Source organism: Zonotrichia albicollis, chromosome 2, assembly GCF_047830755.1.
Source record: "Zonotrichia albicollis isolate bZonAlb1 chromosome 2, bZonAlb1.hap1, whole genome shotgun sequence".
Classification (NCBI taxonomy): domain Eukaryota; kingdom Metazoa; phylum Chordata; class Aves; order Passeriformes; family Passerellidae; genus Zonotrichia; species Zonotrichia albicollis.
In genome coordinates, this window is record NC_133820.1 from 78,004,174 (window position 1) to 78,026,247 (window position 22,074).

The window sequence follows — 22,074 nt, forward strand, 5'->3', positions numbered from 1 at the left end:
TAATTATGGGAAAGTAACAAAATAAATGCATAGACAAAATAATGAAACCAAAAGCTATGGGGAAATGATGAAAGACCTCAAAAACTTTGACATAGTGCAACAAGGGTGGGGAGTCAAAGATCTTAATGCTGGAAACACACACTTCTAAACTATAGCAACACTTCCATACTGATGCAATTCATTTCCCTCATATTGTTTCACTCTTCATGGGAGAAATTACTTAAAGCCTTTTTTTATGTTGTGTAAGGCATCACAGCAAATTACATGTTTGTGAGTTCAATTCTAAAAAAGACTTATGGTTTTATGCTGCCTGGAAAAGACTGACAGACATGTAGGTGGAGAACATGTGGGAGGAAAGAGAAACACTACACACACATGCACACAAACGTATATTTGATGTATGAGCAACCTTCAGGTTTTGATTCAAAACAGTTCTGTTAAGATTGCAGGTGGCAAAAAAAGGATTGTATGGCTGGGCAAACACTTCATTATGAATTTTATTTGCCCTGTTTTGTAGTCTTGACTTGAAATAAGAATAGAGTTCTCAAAAAAGAGAAAAAAAAAGAAAGTAGAGCAATGAATGCATGTTTCAAGAATGCAATTGATTCTTAAATTTTCATATAGCCATCTTTTGCCTTCTACACACCACCTGAGAATAAATATCCTTTCTAATTCTTCAATATTATTATCATTACTGACATTATTAGATATATTATTATTATTAATAATGGAAAGAATTATAATATGTTTTAGAGATGTTTTACTGAAATAGTATTTTATACTTTCTGGAATACAGGAAACAAAAGCTTTCCTTATAAATGTCTTTCAGAAACCATCAATATTGGAAAATTCCAGATTAACTTGCAAAGAATTCCAGGTCTTTTCCTCAGTTCCATTTTTTGTTGAAGTTTTGTTGATGAGAAAAAAAATACCCATTTCTTCCTTTGTTTCTTTAAAAGTGACCATCTAGGTGTATTCAGAAATAAATTACATTACTTAGTATATATATTCTTAAAATAAGTTATAAATAGGTATGTGTTGACATTAAACAAGAACAAATAGTGGATCCTGTCCCTGGGATGATGTAATCCTGGATGTAGACTGTGAGGCAAGGTGCTTCTCTGTAGAAAATGAATCTAGGGTTTTTGGTTGGTCATAGGCTCAATATGAGTCATCACCGGGTTCTGGAGGTCAAAAGGGACATCTGTATCCTGTGGTGCACCAAGAACAGCAGACGACTGACAAAAGAATTCATTCTCCCACAATAATGAGCACTGGTTGGCCTCCCCTTCCGTTCTGTGTGCAGGATTGGAATTAACAATACAAGAAATATATAAAATATTGCAATGTGTCCAGAAGGGTGCAAAAAAGATAGTGAAAGGACTGGAAGATATGACTTAGGAGGAGCTGCTGAGAAGACTAGGATTGTTCAGCTTTGAGCAGAGACTGAGAGTGATCTCTTTGCTGTCTACTACTTCCTTATGAGGGAGGGAGGGCAGGGAGGTGATGATCTCTGCTCTCTGATGTCTGGTGATAACACACAAGTGACTTTAAAATTATGTCTAAGGAAGTTCAAGTTGCATAGTAGGAAAAAATCATCACTGAGAGGATGGCCAAACACTGGAACAAGTTCCCTGGGGAACTGGTCATGTCCCCAAATCTGCTGGTGTTCAAAAGACATTTGGACAACTCTCATACGATTAAACATGTAAATTGCCATGTGTGAAGTCAGGAACTGGACTCAACCCTTGTAGGCAGCTTCCAGCTCAGGATATTCTAAGATTTGATGAATTATTATTAGAAAATATTACAGGGAATTGATCTTATAAATTGGATCTGGCAAAACATGGTGCATTTTTCTTTTAATGAATAGGAAAGAAATTAGTGTAATCCAATAAAATGCCAGAGAATAAACTAATTTCATTCTTGTAGACCTAGGTACAGTGAAATTTAAAACCAGGTAAGATGTTTAAATTAAGCGACATCAGATTTACTTATGTTAACACCGCCAAATGATGGTGAAATTGACTGCACAATATTTCGAGTTCCACAACATTTTTGTTTACATTTCTAAAAACCATAGTATATTTGTAATTTTAAACATTAATTTGAAGAAATAGGTAACAATTGAAATAATACTCTCTGCATTAAGGTGTTAGAAAAGTAACATCATTCAAAAATACATCTTGACTGTGGCATTTCCATTTGCAGTGATGATGAGAATAATAAACACAACAAAGTATTTTAGGAGAAAAAGCTAAAAATATTGTGACATAAACAAAAAGACTAAGAAAGTTATCAAAATAATTGGATAGGTTCTTCTCAAATGTCATTGCAGGTAAAGCAAGACTATCCACTGAAATTTGCCTAAATTTCCTCCTCCACACTAAGCACAAAAATGGCTGTGTAGATAATGGAAAATATTAATTTCTGAAGGTTTGTTTTTTTTTTTTTTTTTTTTTTTTTTTTGTTGGCAGGAAAAGAAAGGGAAAAGTTAGTTAATAACTAATAATTAATTATGATGTCAAGAAAGAATTTTGGCATTGAAAAGAGTCACAATGAAAAAGGCTTTACTGGGGAAGGGCAAAGAATATTTTTCTTTTCATAACAGAAACAAGTATTCTGTAGTGAGAGAAAGTAACTCAAAAATTGTACTTTCCAACACAGTGATTAGTGTTTTGAGAAGCTGGCCACCTAAATGGCAAGAAACTTTCAAACTGAGACATCAGCAAAAAGCAGATATTAATTGTCCTGATTTCACAGAGGGCTCTAGAAGAGCCATAAAATTTACTTGCTATTTTTAAAAAACTTTTATTTTACTAATTCTTTTAACTTTTTTTTTTTCTTTTCTATCCCAAGATCCAACATCCTGCCAAGAACTTGCATGAGATGCATAAAATTATTGGGAAGCTAGAAAGAAAAGAAATTCAATTTTATACATGAGATTTCTACTTTTCTGCTTTTATAGATAGAAATCAAAAACCAGTTAATACTTCCCCTTTTATGCAATCCCTGCATCATTCCTTTCTCTACTTAAAGTGACAATGTGCAAGAGATAAGGACTTAATTCTTGTACTGCCATTGCATCAATAAAGTCAAAGGAAATTGAATTTTCTTCCTTACATTAAGATTGAATTTGGTTGCTACTATTTAGTTCTGTTGAATGTAAGCAATCCTTCCATTTTTTTGGTTCCTCATACATTAAAAAATAAGTTGGATGAGGCAAGAGCAAACAAAATCATCTATCTGGACTTGTGCAAAGCATTTGACACTGTCCCACAACACATCCTGGTACTTAAACTAAAGAGACGTTAATTTGATGGATGGACCAGTCAGCAGATAAGGAAGAGGCTGGATGGTTGCACTCAAAAAGTTTTAGTCAATAGCTCAATGTGCAAGTGGAGACCAGTGACAAGTAGAGTGCCTATGGGGTTGGTACTAGGACCAATGCTATTTAACACTCCCATTGGTGACATGGAAGCAGGGATTGAGTGAGCTCAAGTAGTTGAGGTAAGGACAGAGAGAGATCCCTCACCAAATACTCTCATGGGGAAACCAAATTATAGGCACTAATTAAATTCATTGCCAGTAGAGCAGGATAATGGGAAGTAAAATAAGACCTTAAAAAACCTTTCCCCACAATCTTCCCTCCTCTCCAGCTCTACCTCCTACCCCAAGGGTACTAGGAGCCAGGGAATGGGAGCTATAGTCAGTACATCACACATTGCTCCTGACACTGCTCAGGGAGAAGAGTCTTTCCTAGCTACAACATGAGTTCTCTCTCACCGGAGACAGTTCTCCATGCACTTCTCCAAACAGGAGTCCATTCCACAGGTAGCAGTCCTTCCACTGTTCCTGGTCACTCTTCCACAGGATGCAGTCCTTCAAGGACAGGCTGGTCCAGCATGGGTCCCCCATGGGATCACAAGTCCTACCAGGAAACCTGCTCCAGTGTGGGCTTCTCTTTCTACAGCTCTGCAGGTCCCTTTCAGGAGCTTGCTCCAGCATGGGCCTCCCATGAGTTCACAGTCTCGTCTCAGGAATCTCCCTGCCCTGGCGGTGGATTTCTACATCCCTGTGGTCCTCCAAGTATTGCAGGGGCTCGGCTGCTTCAACATGGGCTTCACCACAGGCTGCAGGGTAATCTCAGCTCTCAGCTCCAGCACCTGGAGCACTGCCTTCCCTTCCTTCTGTGTTGACCTTGGTGTCTGCAGGGTTGTCCCTCTCACATGGTCTCATCCCACTCTTCTCTAGTCATAATTACAGCTAAGCAACCACTTTTTTTCTTTCCCTTCTTAAATATCACAGAGGTGTTTCCCTCATTTCCAATTGGCCTCTGCCTTGGCCAGAGGTACAGCTATTCTGCAGCCACCTGGCATTAGCTCTGCCAGATTGTAGGAAGTTTCTAGCACATTCTCACAGAACTGTGAAGCCCTCCCACCAAAACCTGGCCATCCAAACCCAATACAGACCTAATATAACAAGAACACTTAATGATACAACAAAGGCTAATGATATTAAACTGAAATAAGGCAGATTTAGTTTAGCTATTAGGAAGAAATCCTTTACTGTGGGGGTCATGAGTCACTTTAACAGGTTGCCAAGAGATGCTGTGGATATCCCGACACTGGAAGTCTTCATGGGGCTTGGTTGGATGGGGTTCTGAGGTACCTTGTCTAGTGCAATGTGTCTCTGCCAATGGCAGTGGGGTTGAAAGGATATCATCTTAAAGGTCCACTTTAACCTATGCTGTTTTATGATTAAGTGAAATTACTTAACAGTAGCATCACTTTTGGGAAAGCTCGTTGGTTTTATATTGCAATTATTCCAGCTACAATTATTACAGTTAAAGCACATGAAAAATTGTGAAATAACATTGAATTAAAATATGGTGGTTTATTAAACATTTTTTCTTATTTTCTTTTTATTTTTTTAATTCATAATAAGCCATTTCTGTAGTACAATTGTATATACAGAAGCCAATTTTTTATTGGATAAACTCAGATATTTTTCTATAGGTAAGAGTGTGCATTTCAATCTAAAGTAACCCCTAGCTGTGGAGTTATGCTTGGATTATTTCTGAATATTGTTGAGTTGCACAATGAATATTGTGATATTTGAATTAAATAATAAATTATCAAGGTGTAATATTGTTGCATCTTGATATAAGCTTTTATTCAATGTCCGGGATATTCTAGATAGCAGCCAAAAAATGCTCTATACTTTCTAATTTGAACACTGCATACCACCTGCCTTCGATATAATTATTCCACATAATTCTACATAATTGTTTCTGTCAAGAATAAATGAAGCCTTAAAAGAAGAACACAATCATTACAAGCAACAGAGCCTGAGTTATACACTACAGTGTTCCTTTTGCTCTCCTTATATACAAAGTTGCTAATAGTAGATTGGGAAGGTGACAGAAGTTGTAAATTATTACACAGGAAAATACCTACATGGGTAAACTACTCAGTGCAATTTGAATTTTTTTCTGTTACTATTCACTGAATGGTGTTCCTTTCCATTTAATTTGTTCAGCATGAGTGGAAGCAAACTGCAGGGGCTAAGCAGAGGCTAGACCAGGAAGAGATCCAGAAGTTAAGTAACATGATTTTTAAGCAAATACTGCTGTTCATTTAAGGAAAAAAATTTGAGTTGTCTTTTTTTTTAAGACATGCTTATCTGACTTAGACATATCTATGCCCTTTCTTCACATTCAGGAAATAAAGGAGCATTTTACTCATTAAAAATAAAGGAAATAGCTCTGTTTAAAGATCCAAAGGCTTAATCTCAGATCTTCATGTTTTCTATGACATATAACATATATAACTGGGATTCCAAAGTACAGGTAATACTTCACAGTAGTTATTATGGACCCACCAGATGGAGATAATTTTTTTAGGTACGAATGGATGATGACATGTGTCAATATGTCCTCATCTCCCTGGAGTCCTGTTTTTTTACTGAGGAGACAGTTGCTTTAATAAGGCTTGTAATCCCTTTTTCAGGGCAACAGCCCCGTTATAGCCATCATACACTGCTATATATACAAGCAAGTTGTAGGCTTAATTGTGCTTTTTTAAAACCTTCTTTTAAATTTGCGTGTCTCATTCCTATTTTGTTTGGGATTTGTTTTGAATAGTTTTGATAAGGCTACAGTCACATATAATTTTCACTACACTGAAGAGGCTGCTGCAGGAAAAGAAATCTTCCTTTAACATTTAAGTACTAATTTTTTCTGTTGTGTATCTAATGTCTGAAATAGTAAATCAGAACTTCTAATTGCTGTAGTCAGCTTTATTGTCTATGTATGAACACTAAATTTGCCAAATTTTATGGCACAGTTTTAAAGTTGTAGAATTTTTAAAGGAAAAAATTCCAGAAGAAGAATAATAAAATTACCACATGCTGTTACTTATCTACTTCTAAAGTATTGCTATGTTAGAGGAACCTGAAGTTTGGTGGGTTTTTTCCTGATGGAAAGAAGGCTGAATGACCATTGTGAGAATGGAAATCAACTATTATAAATAAAATTATCAGCTTTGTTTGCACCATCTTTCCTTGCATAAAAATACTTGCATACAAATTTAATTTAAATGGTTGAAAAGTATTACCCATGTATTCAGGTAAAATAAGTCCTAAACGTTCTGTCCAGTTCATTCACTGCACTAAGTTACATAGAGTTTTGTACCATAATTTCATAAATGTCTTCAAAATGCAATTTCATCTTTCTGTGAGAAGTGATTGTGATTTTTCATAATATGCATTACCTACACAGTCTATAATCATTTTATTAACAAAGAAAAATAATGTAAGATAATATGAATATTTTTAAGGAACTGAATTATTATTTTTGTGCCAAGTTAATAATGATTTTAAGATTTTTTTACCATTTAAAATAAGAAGCAGCATGACTCAATGATAGTCCTTCTCATTTTTAAAGACAAAATAATACCAGTTTTTCCTAAATATGATTACCTAATTAATGCCAGAGAAAAAAAGCCTGTAATTTAACAATAGTGATGTTTTTACAGGAAGAAATCCTACATTCTCTGACGTTTGCCAAACATATTCCCATATTAGTTGCAATTTTCTCAGAAACATGACACTTAATTGTATTAAGAAGAAATAGAATTGGAGAATGGCATGGATTGTAGGGGAACTCAAAGATCATCTTGTTCCATCTCCTCTGCTGTGGGCAGGGACACCTCCCAATAGATCAGGCTCCTGAGAATCCATCCAGCCTGGCCTTGAACACTTCCAGGGATGGGGCATCCAGAGCTTCCCTGGGAAACCTGTTAAGGTGCCTCATGACTTTCATAGTTAAGAATTTCTTCCTGATATCTATTCAAAACTGTCCTTTTTACGTTTAGAGCCATTAACCTTGTCAATAGTCTCTCTCCAGCTTTCTTGTGGGCCCCTTTTAGGTACTGGAAGGCTTCAATGAGGTATCCTTGGAACAGTCTCCTCTCCAAGTTGAACAACCCCAGTCTGCCTTCATTGGAGAGGTGCTCCATCTCTCTAATAATATTTCTGGCTATCTTCTGAATTAACTCCAACAGCATCTCCTCACAGAAGATGTGAAATGCCGCAGGTACCTTTTTTGTATTATTATTAAGATTGGAGACTCATTGCTACTAAAAATGTCAATTCTTTTGAAGCATTTTTTTAAAAATCCAGAATCTAATTCACAACATCTTTACTAAGCTGTTTTATGGTAGAGCATACCATTGGAAATGTGATGAGTCTTCATGTAAAAATGCTGATTTGAATTAGATTTAGAATATATGTCATCCTCAATTAGCCTTCCCTTCATCAAAATGATCTCACAAACATGGAGAATGAATCTTTATTTCCTCCTTTGCACATGGGAGGTCATTTGTCAGATTTAATATACTTCCACCTATGTCTTCTGTACTGGTTTAGGGCAAATTTGTTAAAGAATCTGCAAAGGAGGGCCCCTCCAGAAAGTGAAACCCACACGGCCCCTCCCCCCAACCGGTTCGGGAAAAAATTCCTCGGAGAGAGGTGGAAAGAACCTGTTTATTTGACTGGCCCCGCACCCCCCAGCACACAAAATGAACAATACCCGATGACACCGCTCTGAGAAAGATGGCAAAATCAGAAAGTCTCTTTCGGGGGTGGTTGCTCTGTTCTCAGTCCCTCCGGCGCTGGGCCAGCCGCTGCAGCCGAACCCTTGGTGTTCCCGGGTCCCAGTCCGGAGCAGGTTCGAGATGGTCACAGGAACAGGAGAGGAGAAACAGTCCAGGAAGCAATGTGGACTGTTTAGCTAGAACTAGCTAATAAGCTGAGGCAGAAAGCAGAGCAGAAGCAAGAGCAGAAAAAGAGAGCAAGCAAAAGCAGCAAGCAAAAGCAGCAAGCCCAAAGCTGGAAGTAAAAAAAAACAGCTCTGTGTACTGCTTGTCTCTGTGTCCTGATAAGAGAAACCCAAACAAAACTTCCACTCTTCAGTGCCGGTCTTAAAGGCACAGAACAGATGAATGGGGATATACAAGCATCATAACGTCACCCCAGGACATCTTCCTACATGTTTGGGCTCAATATGGATGACTATGGACTTTGTGGAAAAAAAAAAAAAATCACATCTGTTAGAACCTGAAATCTACTTTTATTAAATGTCGGTTATGTTGTATATAACTATTCTCTGAACTATCACAAAACTGATAAATTAATGATATGCTGTTTTGTAATTAAAAATGCAAAAATTTCAAACACTTTCAAGAACTATTTCTGCATCATAATTTGCTGCTTGTATTTAGAATCTAGCAAGATATATTTTTTAAAAAAATTAGCTATCTATATTTTCTTTAAGCATTAGATTGATGGGTTTAATTCTCTTGTTGAAGTTTAACATCCCAGGAATTACCTTTCACTTAAATAGACTGTGAATGTAAAAAATCATTTGACATCATGCACTTCCATGGTATATTGAGGCATGAGTAAGAAAATAATCTATAAATAAAAACATTTTTTAAAAGTGTTTTTGATAGATCCTGGAACAACAGCTACTTTTAACTTTGAGTAAGTTATCTCCTTTAAAGACTGTAGTTAAAACAAGAACTTTAAAAAGAAAAGCTGCCTAAAGGAAGAATTAGAAGAGGAAATAAAAAATAACAGGGAAGGGAAAAATAAACAAAAGACACACACCCCAAACTTAACCAAAAAGTGAGATCCAAATTCAAAACTTGTGGAAGTACACCCTGTGGATATGTGAAAACAGAGGAATGATGTACCGAGCTTGTGCACAAGGCATTGGCTGATCTGGAAGAAGTAGAGAGACATTGAATGACACATGCTAACGATATGAAAATAGTAGATCTAAAGGAATATCAATATGGAAAAAATAATTTTTATATGTAAGGAATTTTCATACTTAGATTTTAACAGGAATCCTCAAAATAAAACAGTGTTCTTATTCATATTAGTATTTGCTAGTACTTTCTCTCCATTCTCTTCATGCCTGATTGAAGAAACATCAGACCAATGGGATTTCCTGTTTTATGAATGTGTTTACACACAATAACTGCATCTCAGGGAAACCAAAATGCATAAGCAATGTGAATTAAATGTTAAATGTATCTGGTCCAAAGATTTTAATTGACTTTCTGCTATTCCTGTCTATATTGAATAAATATTACAAAACTGATATTAAGAAGGAAAATAAAGATATAAAATCACATTCAAATATTTTAGGAAAAAATACAAAATAAATTTATAAAACTGATTATTTTAAGCCTTCTGACTGATACAGTTACCAGTCACGGGTACAGGCTTTAGACAATGGTTAAGATATTCTATTTCCCATTAATAGGTGGTTTTAAGATTTCACATTTTTCCATGCTGAAATACTTATACAGCCTGTAGTATCAGAAAAGCAGTGTTGTTCCTACAAATAGTTGTAGAATTCATTGTTAGTGTATATGGGAACATTTTGCTAAATAATTGTGTTTAGATTTATTGGTTTGGATATTTTTGTGTTTAAATTTATTAATTTAGATACATTTTAATCAGATATGCAAATGTTATCATTTGCAGTGACAGTTCCTTGTGATTGTAGTTATTTTTAGGTATAATCATGGTGGTTTCTTGTATTGATGTGCAGATGATGGAAAGCATGATGAAGTAAAAAAAATGAAAATAAAATATAATTACAAAAATTCTTCCCAAAGTTATTGTTAAAATCTCTGAGCTCTTGATATATAGTTCAAAATCTAAACTGAATATTCACTCCATTCTGTTTTTCTTTTTTAGTTAGGTTTCTACACCAACATGGGAAAATAAAGAAGAAATAAAATAGAAGTGTGAGCAGCAGTAAGAGTAAAACTAAACCCATGAATTTGTAAATTTACTTATAATGACTATAATGTTATAGTACATTATATTAATAATGTATATATATTTTTTTAAAAACAAAAATCACAAAAATTGCTTTGTAAAAACATTCCATTGCAATTTTTTTACTGGTGGAAAATTAAATTGAAAAATTCTGGAAACATAAAAGTTGCATAAAAATAAATTTGAATGGAATAATTAGAATTTAAGCAGGCATGAATTCTGGGTTATGAACATGTGCCCACCTACTTCTATCAACTGCACAAGTTCTCTACTGAGGAAGTTTCAATTGCTTCATCCCTGCCTAAACAACAGCTGGAATACCCTATTGTGAGCTCACATGTTTATTATCACTAATAGGTGGACTAAAAAGAGCCTTGGGTACCAGTGATTGTGATAAAGTATGATAAACAGCACATCTCATTTAATGTATAACTTTTAATAGTTAAGATCAAATCTCTGCTCTTAAAATCACACCATTGAATTTACCTTTGTAATTTCTAAACATAATCACAAAACAGCCTTAAAAATCAAATGTCCAGTCCTCAGCTTGTGGAAATCATCAAAGTCCCATTGAAATGTTGGTTTTATAGGTCATCTTGTCTGATGTATATAAACTGGACATGACAAAATGAACTTATGCCTCAAGTGACTTCTATATTACCATGACCTGTCAAAAACAATTGCCTAAATTATAAGGCTGTGTTCAACAATAATGTTTCTGTAGGCACAGCAACTTTCTTTGTACTCCTGCTAGCGCTGCAGGAAAGTTGTCTTCAGGAGTATTTCCAAAGGCTTAAATGCCTGAGTGCTCTGCATTATTTTGTTCTGAGTCTTTTAATGCATAATTAGGAATTTATATTTGTTTGTGAATAATGCCACTTTAATTGCCAAATAGTAATAAATCCCACATTTAAACTGCTGAATTGCAAGTTCAGCACTTGGAAGAATCACAAAATCATGGAATATTTGGGGTTGCAAGAATTATCTGGAGATCTAGTCCAATCCCCTGGTGAAATGGGGTTCACACAGAGCAGATTGCATAGAATTGTGTCCATGCAGGTTTTGAATATCGCCAGAGAAGGAGACTCACAAGCGCTCTGGGCATCCTGTTCGAGCATTTATTATTAATCAGATGGAACTTCCTGGGTTTTAGTTTGTGACCATTGCCCATTACACCATCAGTGAGCAGCACTGAAAAAATCTAACCCCATCCTCTTAATGTATCCCCTTAAGACATTTGTATGCATTTATTTGGTCCCTTCCCAGTCTTCCCCAGACTCAATTGGCCCAGCTGCCTCAGTCTTTCCTCATAAGGGAGATGTTCCGTCCCCTAATTATCTCTGTAGCTCTCCAGTGGACCCTTGCAAGTAGTTCCTTGTGCTTCCTGAGCTCAGGAGCCCAGAACTGGACAAAACACTCCTGACGTGGCAGAGTAGAGGGCGAAGACAGCCTCTGTACTAAGATAATTAATCTCAATCAAATTAATTAAAATAATCATGTGGACAAAGATAAGCAAGATTTAGTGACCATTCTTGACACTGTCTGTCTTAGTTAAGCAAAATTCCTGAAGATTATTGATGATACTGAAGCTCCTCAGGGCTGATGCAGTCACTGTTGTGTAAGAAAATTGTGTACTCTAAATTTGGACAACATGATCTTATGTACTGGATTTTCAGGCCTCTACTGGAACACAAATCATTTCATCAGAGAACACAACAAATCTTCATAACACCATGTAGAGCTTATCTTTGCTTCTGCACTGGATAATTTTTTCCCCCCATTTTAGATAATATGCTGTTTCATAATAAAAATTAGTACTGGGAAAAATGTCCTCATTCACCAAATTCACAGAACTTTCAACCAGTAGAAGTTCTTCAGGGGATATTTCCTACTTTATAGATATAATTTGTGTAATGTGATGGTGACTAACCTTCTATGACCACTGCACTGTCTGGTATTAAATTAGGCTTTGTTAGACGGAGTACACATCAGGGAAGAAGTTGGGATTAATTTATATTGGAAAATAACTTGACTGCATCAGATTCTCCAGTAATTTTAGTTAAAATCTTCTCTTGCCCCCATAGCAGAACCAGGATCTCATTAGCTCCTGGATAGCCCACACTGTGAGAAAATAAAGTGAATGAGCCGCCAAACAGAAATCACTCTTCAAAGAAAAAAATAATGTATTTTAGAAACTCATTAATCCAAATTAAAGTAGAAAACAGTTTACCAAAGCTTTTGACTGAATAAATGTTTTCATATTTATTTAAAATTTATTAACTATGTGTTTATAAGCTATGATACATTTTCCCTACTTTCTGAAATTGATTACATACTGCAAATTTTCTGCTTTTATAACATCTAATAAATAAAAGCCTCCACCCAGACATTTTACTGTGGCTTTATCTCCTTACATTTTTACCTGTTACTCAATATAATTTCATCAGGTCTGTAATTATAAGGTTGGAAAAAATAACCTTTATGATACCAGATGGATTCTAATTCTCAAAATTCTCTGGTGATAGCACATTCTTATTGACATTTATACTGGCTCCATTTATGACAGACTGAAGGTGATGAACAGGCCCATGCAAGAGGTCACCTTGTGTCAAAGCTGGTATACAGTCTGTCAAACACAGTGAATGTAAGGCTGCTAATGAGGAATTAACTAGGTAGACTGTGGCCATTTTACTGTTTTCATGCAATCCAAACCTGTTAAACAATGCTAATCAGGTGTTTATTAAGTGAAACCATTATGCCAAACTTGCTGCAGACCCTACCACATGTCAAAGAGGTTGTAAAGTATTATTCATCAGATTTAAAGCTGATTAATGAGTCATTTAATAGTGAACCTTTCTTTTCTTAGCCTCTAGCTAAGCATATGTACCAAGGTTAAACTAGCACATACATGGTTTTGAAAGTAAAGTTTCTGTCAAGGGGAAAGAAAGTCCTCAACTGCTCCAAGAAAATTCTAATAGTTGTAAAGCTTTCTGGATGTTGAAGCTTATTTTCTTTTATTTTTTAGATAAAAATTTAGCAAAAGAGTGGCATCATAATAAAAATTGAACTTGACAACTAGAAGACTACATACGTTTCCAGATAGAGAAATAAAATTTATAAAGACAAAACATAATAAATTTCAGCCTTCAAGCTCACATCCATTTTATTATCTTTCCTAAACTTGTTATTTACACAGTATTGCAACAAAATTGATGCTGCAGAACCATCTTGACTACAGTGAAACCAAAAATTTGGTGAAATATTCAGCAGAACTGAGACAGTTATCAAAAATCTGCTGTGTCCATATCAGGGAGTAATAAAGGTATCACTATTGAGGCAGGAGTAAATGCTAATGGTATAAAGAACAGTGAAATCCTGAAGAGAGAACTCAAATTCACGCTAAGAGAATGACAGGTTCTGAAAATCTGGAGATGATAACCAACGTTTCTTCAGTAAATAATCACTAAACCAACAGACACTGATACTATTTTAATCTTCTTTTAACAGTTAGAAAGGACATTGCAAAGAATCTAGCCCTAAAATCTTGTATTCATATTTAGTCAGGTATTAGTTTTACCTAAATTAGAAGGCTGAATAAATGTAGAACTGTAATTTATAGTCTCACCTCCAAAAATGAAAAATAGTGAACCTTGTAGGACTATTATCAGCTGGGCATAACAACAAAACACTTCAAGGTGAAGATGGCTCCAAACCATGAGAGAAAAATTGTAGTGAAGGCTTTTAGATATAACCAGAAAATAAACCATCTATAAAAGGAAATTTAATGGCTCCTTTGCAGAACAGAAAACAGAACCGGTTACTAAGAATGAAACATTTCAGAGAGTAAGACATAAAAGGATAAAAAGAATTTCTAAAAGACAAGCTGAATTAAACATTTGGACAAAAAAAAAAAAAAGTTCCATAATAAAACACAAGAAACCAGAAAATGTGGTCACTTTGCAGAGACCCTGAGTTAGAACTTTAAGTTAGTTATGCTGCAAAGACAAATGCATTACCTCATCTTAGAGAAGTGGCAGTGATGTGCAGTGTGGAGGTAAAGGATTAACTGATAATGTTGATGGCGCACGTGTAACTGTGCCAAATCTACCTGGATGCAATCCAGCACACTACATTTCCCCGTGAGGCTTTGTTACACTTTCAAACCAGAAATACTACAGGAGTCAGCAAGGTATTTGAAACAGCAGTGAAACAGAACATCCTTCCTGTGATGAATAGAGTGAGCTTTTAAAATACCAGGCTGCAGACAGGCTGACACGTGCTTTGACATACATTTCATTGCTATATAAACTGAGCTTCCTAATGAAATGTGCCAATAGTATAAAGCTGGGAGATATTGCCCATATAGGATCAGAGTATTATATGGCAGGAAATAATAACAGATCAGATTGGAGTAATAGAAATGGAATGGAAGAGTTCAAAGTACTTAGAGACCAATAGTAAGAATGACTTCCATAAGCAGTAAGTTCATCAGATGATAAAACTCATCTACGTCACAAAATACATGATGTATGGCTTGGCATAAAATACTTAGGTTTTCTCAAAAAGAGATGAGAGTCTGGACAATGAAGAACTAAGATATTTTCATTTTGTTCCAGAGCCTGCTCTCTGGAGCTGTTATAGAATAAGATCACTGAGTTTAGTTCATCCTATATTACACATGCCTCTCCATTCTGTCACATCGACACTATCAAGCCCTCCATGCACCTTCATATCAGTTCTTGAGGCATGTGGCATGTTTTCAATATTCCTCTTGAAAGCATTAATCTTGTTGACAATCACATAACCATAATACCCAGGTGTCTTGGGATGAAAAAATGCACACTACCACCCCACTCTCAAACAAGGAAATAATAAAGACACATACTGGGTTAAAGAGATTTCAGTGTGAGCATACAAAATCCAGTAAAGAATAGATTAGCACTGAACCCTTAGTCTGGGCATAAGGGTTTATTTCTTGAAGGAGATATTTTTAATGCTGGACATACAGGCACTGAGATCTAAGTGAATTACATAAGCTCAGAATGCACCAAGGAAAATTTTCCAATGAAGATAGAGGAAAATTTATTCATATATCATACAAGTGACTATTCTTCTGGAATACTTGTTTAGTTCACTTTCTTTGAAAACAATGTAATTGAATTATTATTGTTCTAGCTAAAACTTACTACAAGAAAATACTACAAAAAATATATGTTAGTTTCTCATTTGAAGGAAAATGGAAATGGACATAAAAATGGGAGGAAGGAAATTGTTTATAATAAAGCCTCTTGTTGCATCAAGAACAACTGATTATATGTATGATTTTAAACAGGATGTATTGGGTTAGCCTGCCAATGTTTTGGTACAAGTCATTAAACTACATTTTTCTTTCCTCTGTCCAGCTGAAGAGGGGGAGTGATAGAGTGACATGGTGGTTGCCTGGTGTGCAAGCAGGATCAATTCACCACACAAAGCTGTTCTGAAATCTAGGTAAAGACTTCTAACCAACAGAAGAGATACAGTCTTCCAGTAGTGGCAGATAGAAAAAAAGCACCAAATGATTTTCAGAAAAAGTTGCATCAATTTATAAATAGGTTTCATAGAATGATGGAATTATTTGAGTTGGAAGGGATCTGGCTTGTCAGTTCAGAAAAGATTAAAAACTATAAGCACCCCACATGATTTCTCTATCTTCAGTTTCAAGTTGTTCATTAAAACTTATGCTGTAGTAATATTTTTCATATTTATTTTTTCGTATAACCAGTTGGTACATTTCTATCTCTGTAAGAGGTAGAGTACAGGCGGTACTCAAACCAGTAAAAACAGGAGGTGAAGGCCCAGATTATAAAAGGTTTATTCTAGCAAACTCGAAGAATATTAATGAATGGATTTTTAAATTTTTTTAATAAATAAAATACTTCAGAATTATTCCATGTTGTTGTATTTATTTCATAACAAAAACATTAATCCGACTAAAGTTCTATTAAGTCAGTATTACGTTTTCAGCTGCATCACAGAATCACAGACACTATCTTGACTTGGAAGGGAGCTGTCAGGATCAAGTGTAACTCCCTGCTCCTCACATGACTGTGTGAAATTAAACCATATGACTGAAAGCATCATCCAGACACTCTGAACTCTGTCAGGCTTGGTGCCATGACCACTTGTGGAGGCTGTTCTGGTGGTCAACCACGTGCTCAGTGAAGAGCCTTTTTCTGATGTACAATCTGAATTTCCTCTTGCTCAACTGATCCCATCAAGATCAGAACTCACATTTCTCTGCTCTCTCTCATGCTCTCTCTCTTAAACAAACCTGAAATAACATGGATAGTAAAAAAAAAAGTGATTGTTTAGTCTTTACATTAATCTGCAACTTCAACACCATTGCAGATTTTAAAAACTGGATCACAACACAAACTCTACCCTTCCTGACCCTTAGATTGCTTTACCCTTCATATTTTGTTAAAAATTAATTTTTCACTTGTTCTTCACAGGCAAACTGTCAGCTATTCCTGAGCACCCTGGACAAAGGGCAATGTCCAAGGAGGCATAAGGTAAAGGTCTGAACCCTCCAAATAGGGAAGTGAATTGGTTCTATAACTCCCCAGGTCCAAGTGAATATTCCTATACAAAATTTCTGATAAAAATTGGACTTTCCTCTGTTATTCTATATCATAAAGAAAACAGAAATTGCTGCTCCCCTTTGCAGAAGCCAAACTCTTGTGCAGAGTCTATGACAAAGCAAGAAGAAATGGGGGCTGAACTCAAGATGTTGTGGTCTCAAACTCAATAAGGTATAACCAAATAACCAAATCACAAGAGGAAACCCAGAAGACTTTTAAAATGTTTTTCAAAGTGCAGTGGTTTTTCATGTGAAAAAAAGAAAATAAATGTTAGTTAAGGCCTTAGGATTGCAATTCTTGCTCATTCAATTTTTACATTCAGAGCATCATTCTGCAATTTTTGCTGACTCCAGTGTAAATCGCCAGCTAGGAATCTGAATTCTTTTTCTAACATATCAGTCCAAACAATCTAAGCGCTTTTATTGAGGGGGTACCTAAGCAGCTATGGGAGGAGTGGTATGACTTGACAAACAGGTTTTGGGTACGATATCTCCTCCTTTGATAGTGTGATGAACACTTCTTTTGACACAACACAGGTTTTTAACAGGTTAGTTCAGAAAAGATAAAAATCAAGAAGAGTGTTTGGATTTCACAGGCAAATGAAGAAAGTTCTTTTTTACAGCTTTCCATACAACACTTTGTACCAGTTTTGTCTGGGACACAGTTTATATTCTTCATAGCTGCTACAGTGCTCTGGTTATTTGGAATAAGTAAGAGACTAAAGCTAATATCCTTATGATGTTTTGGCTGTTGCTCAGCAGTGCTTTCTTTAAGTCAAGGTCTTTTCAATATCTCATGCTCTGCAAATGAGGAGGTGCACAAGAGCACCTGGCAAAGCACAGCCAAGACAACTGATCTGAACTGCACAAAGAGATATTCCACACTGAAGGACATGCCCAGTACATAAACTGGGGAGAATTGACCAGGAGGTGCTGATTGATGTTTGGGGATGGGCTGGGTTGTGGTCAGTGGATGGTGTACAATTTTATTGTGTATTGCTTGTTTCTGTTGGGGTTTTCTGCTGTTGCTCCTTCTCCTTACCTTTACTATTACTATTTTATTTGCTATTATTGTTGCTATTATTATTAATAATAATATTATTATTAATTTTCTTGTTTATATTAAATGAAATTAAACCCTTGTTTTAATCCACGAGTTTTACATTTTCTTTCTGATCATAATCCTCACCAGGGTGGGAGGGAGTAAGTAAGTGATTGCATGGTGCTTACTTGACAGCTGGGGTTGTGACCCACCTAATTTTTATACTCACTGTGATTCCAATCTGATTAAAGAATTCGTCAGAAGGCATGGAATATAATTTGTTTTAATAAGCATATACAGTTAAAGGTCATGACACTAGAAAAATAATATGCTTATTTACTATTTGATTAATTATAAATTTCAAATATATTTCAATTTTAAAATGTGATGTGCATTTTTTGACTCTGACATTACAAAAAGAGAGATTCATGAAGAAAGGGTTAAAGACTAAAAATTGAAAACTGTCTACCATTTTTCCTGAAGAGAGTGTCAACACAGCTATTTTAGAAACACAGGACCAGTCACTTGTGCTGAGTAAGCAAATGCATGACCCACTGAAGTCATGCTGTATTGGGAAGAACAGAGGCAGGCAAACAGCTGCCTACAAGCTGATCCATTTTGTCACTTATTGTGCTTATTATGTTTGAAGTACTTCTCATCTAACACCAAAACCAGGAACATGAAATAGTACCGTAAAACAACACATAGAGGTTTATACACAATTTTTCTCACACAGAAGCTTTTACATGTCTGAACTGTTAATCTTAATTGCCATAATTCTCCATCTTGGAAAAAGTTAAGGAGTATTTATTTAAAAACAAAATTTAAGAAAATTAGAATGCATTAGGACAACTGCACATGTATTTTTATAATTACATCAGCCATGCAAGTGAGATGACCTGTAAGTTAGATCTTTGTAAACAAAGAACCCTTTGTTGCTAAAATTTGCTAATCTACAGGGAAGGGGAAGTGACAAATTATCTGACATTTAAGGATATGAGTGCCTCAGGACTGGAGTATGCCTCCATTCCAAAGATCTGTCTGAAGCAAATCCAGAAGTGTCAGATAGTGACACCATAAATTAATACAATACATAGTGAACATAGATACTTTCAAAGTTCTGTACTAACATTGACAAAGTAATCGGAAAAAAGTTTATAGCTAATGTATATTTTGTTTCTCAATAAAAGTTGAAAAAAATATTTAAGTGGAATACAATTACAAATACTATCATCCTATATGATTTCACATTCCATCTAGTCTTAAAGTCTGCAAAGGCTAATAAAACCTGGCAATTTCTAATGAAGCAACTATTTTGTTACTAACAAGTGTTTTATAATCACTACAAACACATAATGATTTCTATTGTTTAACTTTAATACTTTAATACTTTTACCATGCTATCATTGCCAGAAATTACTGAATAATATAACCAATATGCAGTGGCAAAGTGAACAAATTGCAGTTTTCCTTATATTAAAGAAAAAAATCTTTTTTCACAACTCATTTTTTCAATTTACATTTTCTGAAAAGGCATCTCCTAGTGCAGTCATCAATGCAGATAACAAATGTTTTAAAAAAACCCTGGATTGTGGCCAAATACATCAGATTCATCTTCCAAAAAGATAAATTCCAATAGTCCATCCCTGATGACAGTGCCTTGAATATCTTTAACTTTTCCATCAGAACCATTTAGTGTAACTATTGCTTCTCCACAGCTTGAACATCACTACCATTGTCAGAACCAAGCAAACAAATTTATGATGATGTTCCTGGGAATAAGGAACTAATGCAAAGGGGATTTCTCTGTAGTTCTTCATTAACATTTTATTCATTACAACAAGGGAGTTATAAGAGTTTCCTTTTACGCAAATTAGGTCACAGGATAAAAAATACACAGCATGGAAACACAGTGTATTACTACGTAGAACAAAAGATCTGGTTAATAAATTATGATAATGGAATTAGTCTACTGCTAATGCTGAGAGGCACATTTAAATATTATGAAATTTTCTTGGAGAAGGAAAAGCTGTTGCATGTATTCATAAATTGTTTTCCTCTTTTGTGACTCAGTTTCTGAGGTCCTTTTTTATGTTATTTCCCTCTGAGGGAATGAACATATCCTACTTTAAACATTTGTTTTGGTTTGTTAAAAGGAACATTCTGAGTGAGTAAAAGAAAAATTTTTGTTCTCCTGTTTTTCAAATGAGTGCTTTAGCTAAGTTTAGAGATGTCCTGGATCAATTCAAGCAGATTCATTCTGGAAATGATAGTGTGTAGACTGAGAGAGACTGAAAATAAATTAGGTTAATTAAAAAACCTCAAACCTTTAAACATAAATGCCAAGAAGATAACCATTAAGGAAACATGTGGTCCTTGCCTTAGATATCTAGTGCCATCAAAGTTCTTTAGTTAGTACGTTTATTTATTTATTAGAGTTATTTGGGTTGTTTCTTTCCTTTGAATTTAATTTATTTCTAAGATTTATTTAAACAAAATAGGGTAAATTCAGACCTGGTTTAAGTGGTCTAACTCTAGTGAGCTAATTAATTTGCAACTACCTCATTAATTCAGTGATTACCTTCAGTTTATTCATTACATTACCTTAACTCCTATTTTTCCATTTTTGTAAGGTCTGAATAGACTCAAAGGATGGCAAAATGAAGATTCTTAGAAACTATTTTTTGGCAAGAAAATAAGGAAAGATTCTCCAATTCCTACAAAGCAAAGCAATCCATTTTAAAAATTTTTATGGTCAGTATCCCTGCCAGTTGAGGGCATTAATTTTGCCAGAAGAGCAGGAATTTAGCTGAGAAATATTTTGCACACAGCAATTTCTGCTCTAAAATCATAATGTCTGTTCTGTTATTATTGATGGTGTGATTAACAAAATGTGAAAAGGAAACCAAGCCACAAACAACTCACCTAAACTCATTTACTTTTCATTTAAAAAAGTATTACTAAAAATTGTTTACGTAGGGATCATCTCACTCTCTCTTCATTCCATCTTCTTAAATGACAAAGTTATTTTTTACAGGATAAACTAAACTGGAATGTTACCTGTGTAAATCCCAGAGTGCCTTTCAACATTTTTAAAGACTAGAGAATGACCTTTGCAATGCGACCTCCATCTAATTTCTTCTAAATCATCTTTTATTTTGAAAGTCCAGTACACTTCAGGTCTTAATGTGGCTTTCACACAAAGACCTACCCAGGCATAGGAAACATAGATAATTGTTTCTGTGCAAAAAACTAATTCAGATGGAGTTAAATCAAACAGAAAACATTGTCATATATTCCATGGTTTAGATTTAGGGTAACTTTTTAAGGACTGCAGAGAGCTGTTTGCATCTTAGTGCTGCTGCATCCCTCCATCTGTTAGAGTCCAAAAAAACTCCTTATCAGACTTGACCTTGCATAGTCTGTAGTTATTCTAGAGGATGATTCCAGAGAAAGAAAACAGTGCTTCAGTAACCTAATGCTTAATCACAAACTTAGGAAAATGTCCCCCTTGTTACTCTATTTTTCATCCAGCCCTACTTGGATTTGAATGTGAACCCAAGTGGCAAGCACTCTTTTTCTACCAGTGGAAATCATGCATATAAAGTTCTTGGTCCTGAATCTGAAGTATGAAGAAAGGTTCTCTGTATTTCTCCTTCTCCAAACTTTCTTATTTGCTCACAGTTTTCCAGATACCTGTATTTCCAGATAGTACATTTTAAATAGTTTTTTCTACATAATAATATTTATTAATCTATAATACTGACTGAAAAATTCAACAAATAGTAATTCTCAATCACAATATGTGTCCTGTTGGAAGCACACACTGTGGACAAAGACCATTGACTCAAGAGCAATCATCTTTTTCTGAACAAGCTAATGTGCGTGTGAGAGCAACCCCTGCACAAGTCTATGGTGAATTACCGGCCATGTACAGTAGATAATCCAAACTGGAACTGACCTTGGCAACAGTCCAGGGATAATATTTTCCCTGGGAGGAGATACACTTGAATGTTTTTGACAAGAGGTTTAGGAACTAGCATCATATTAA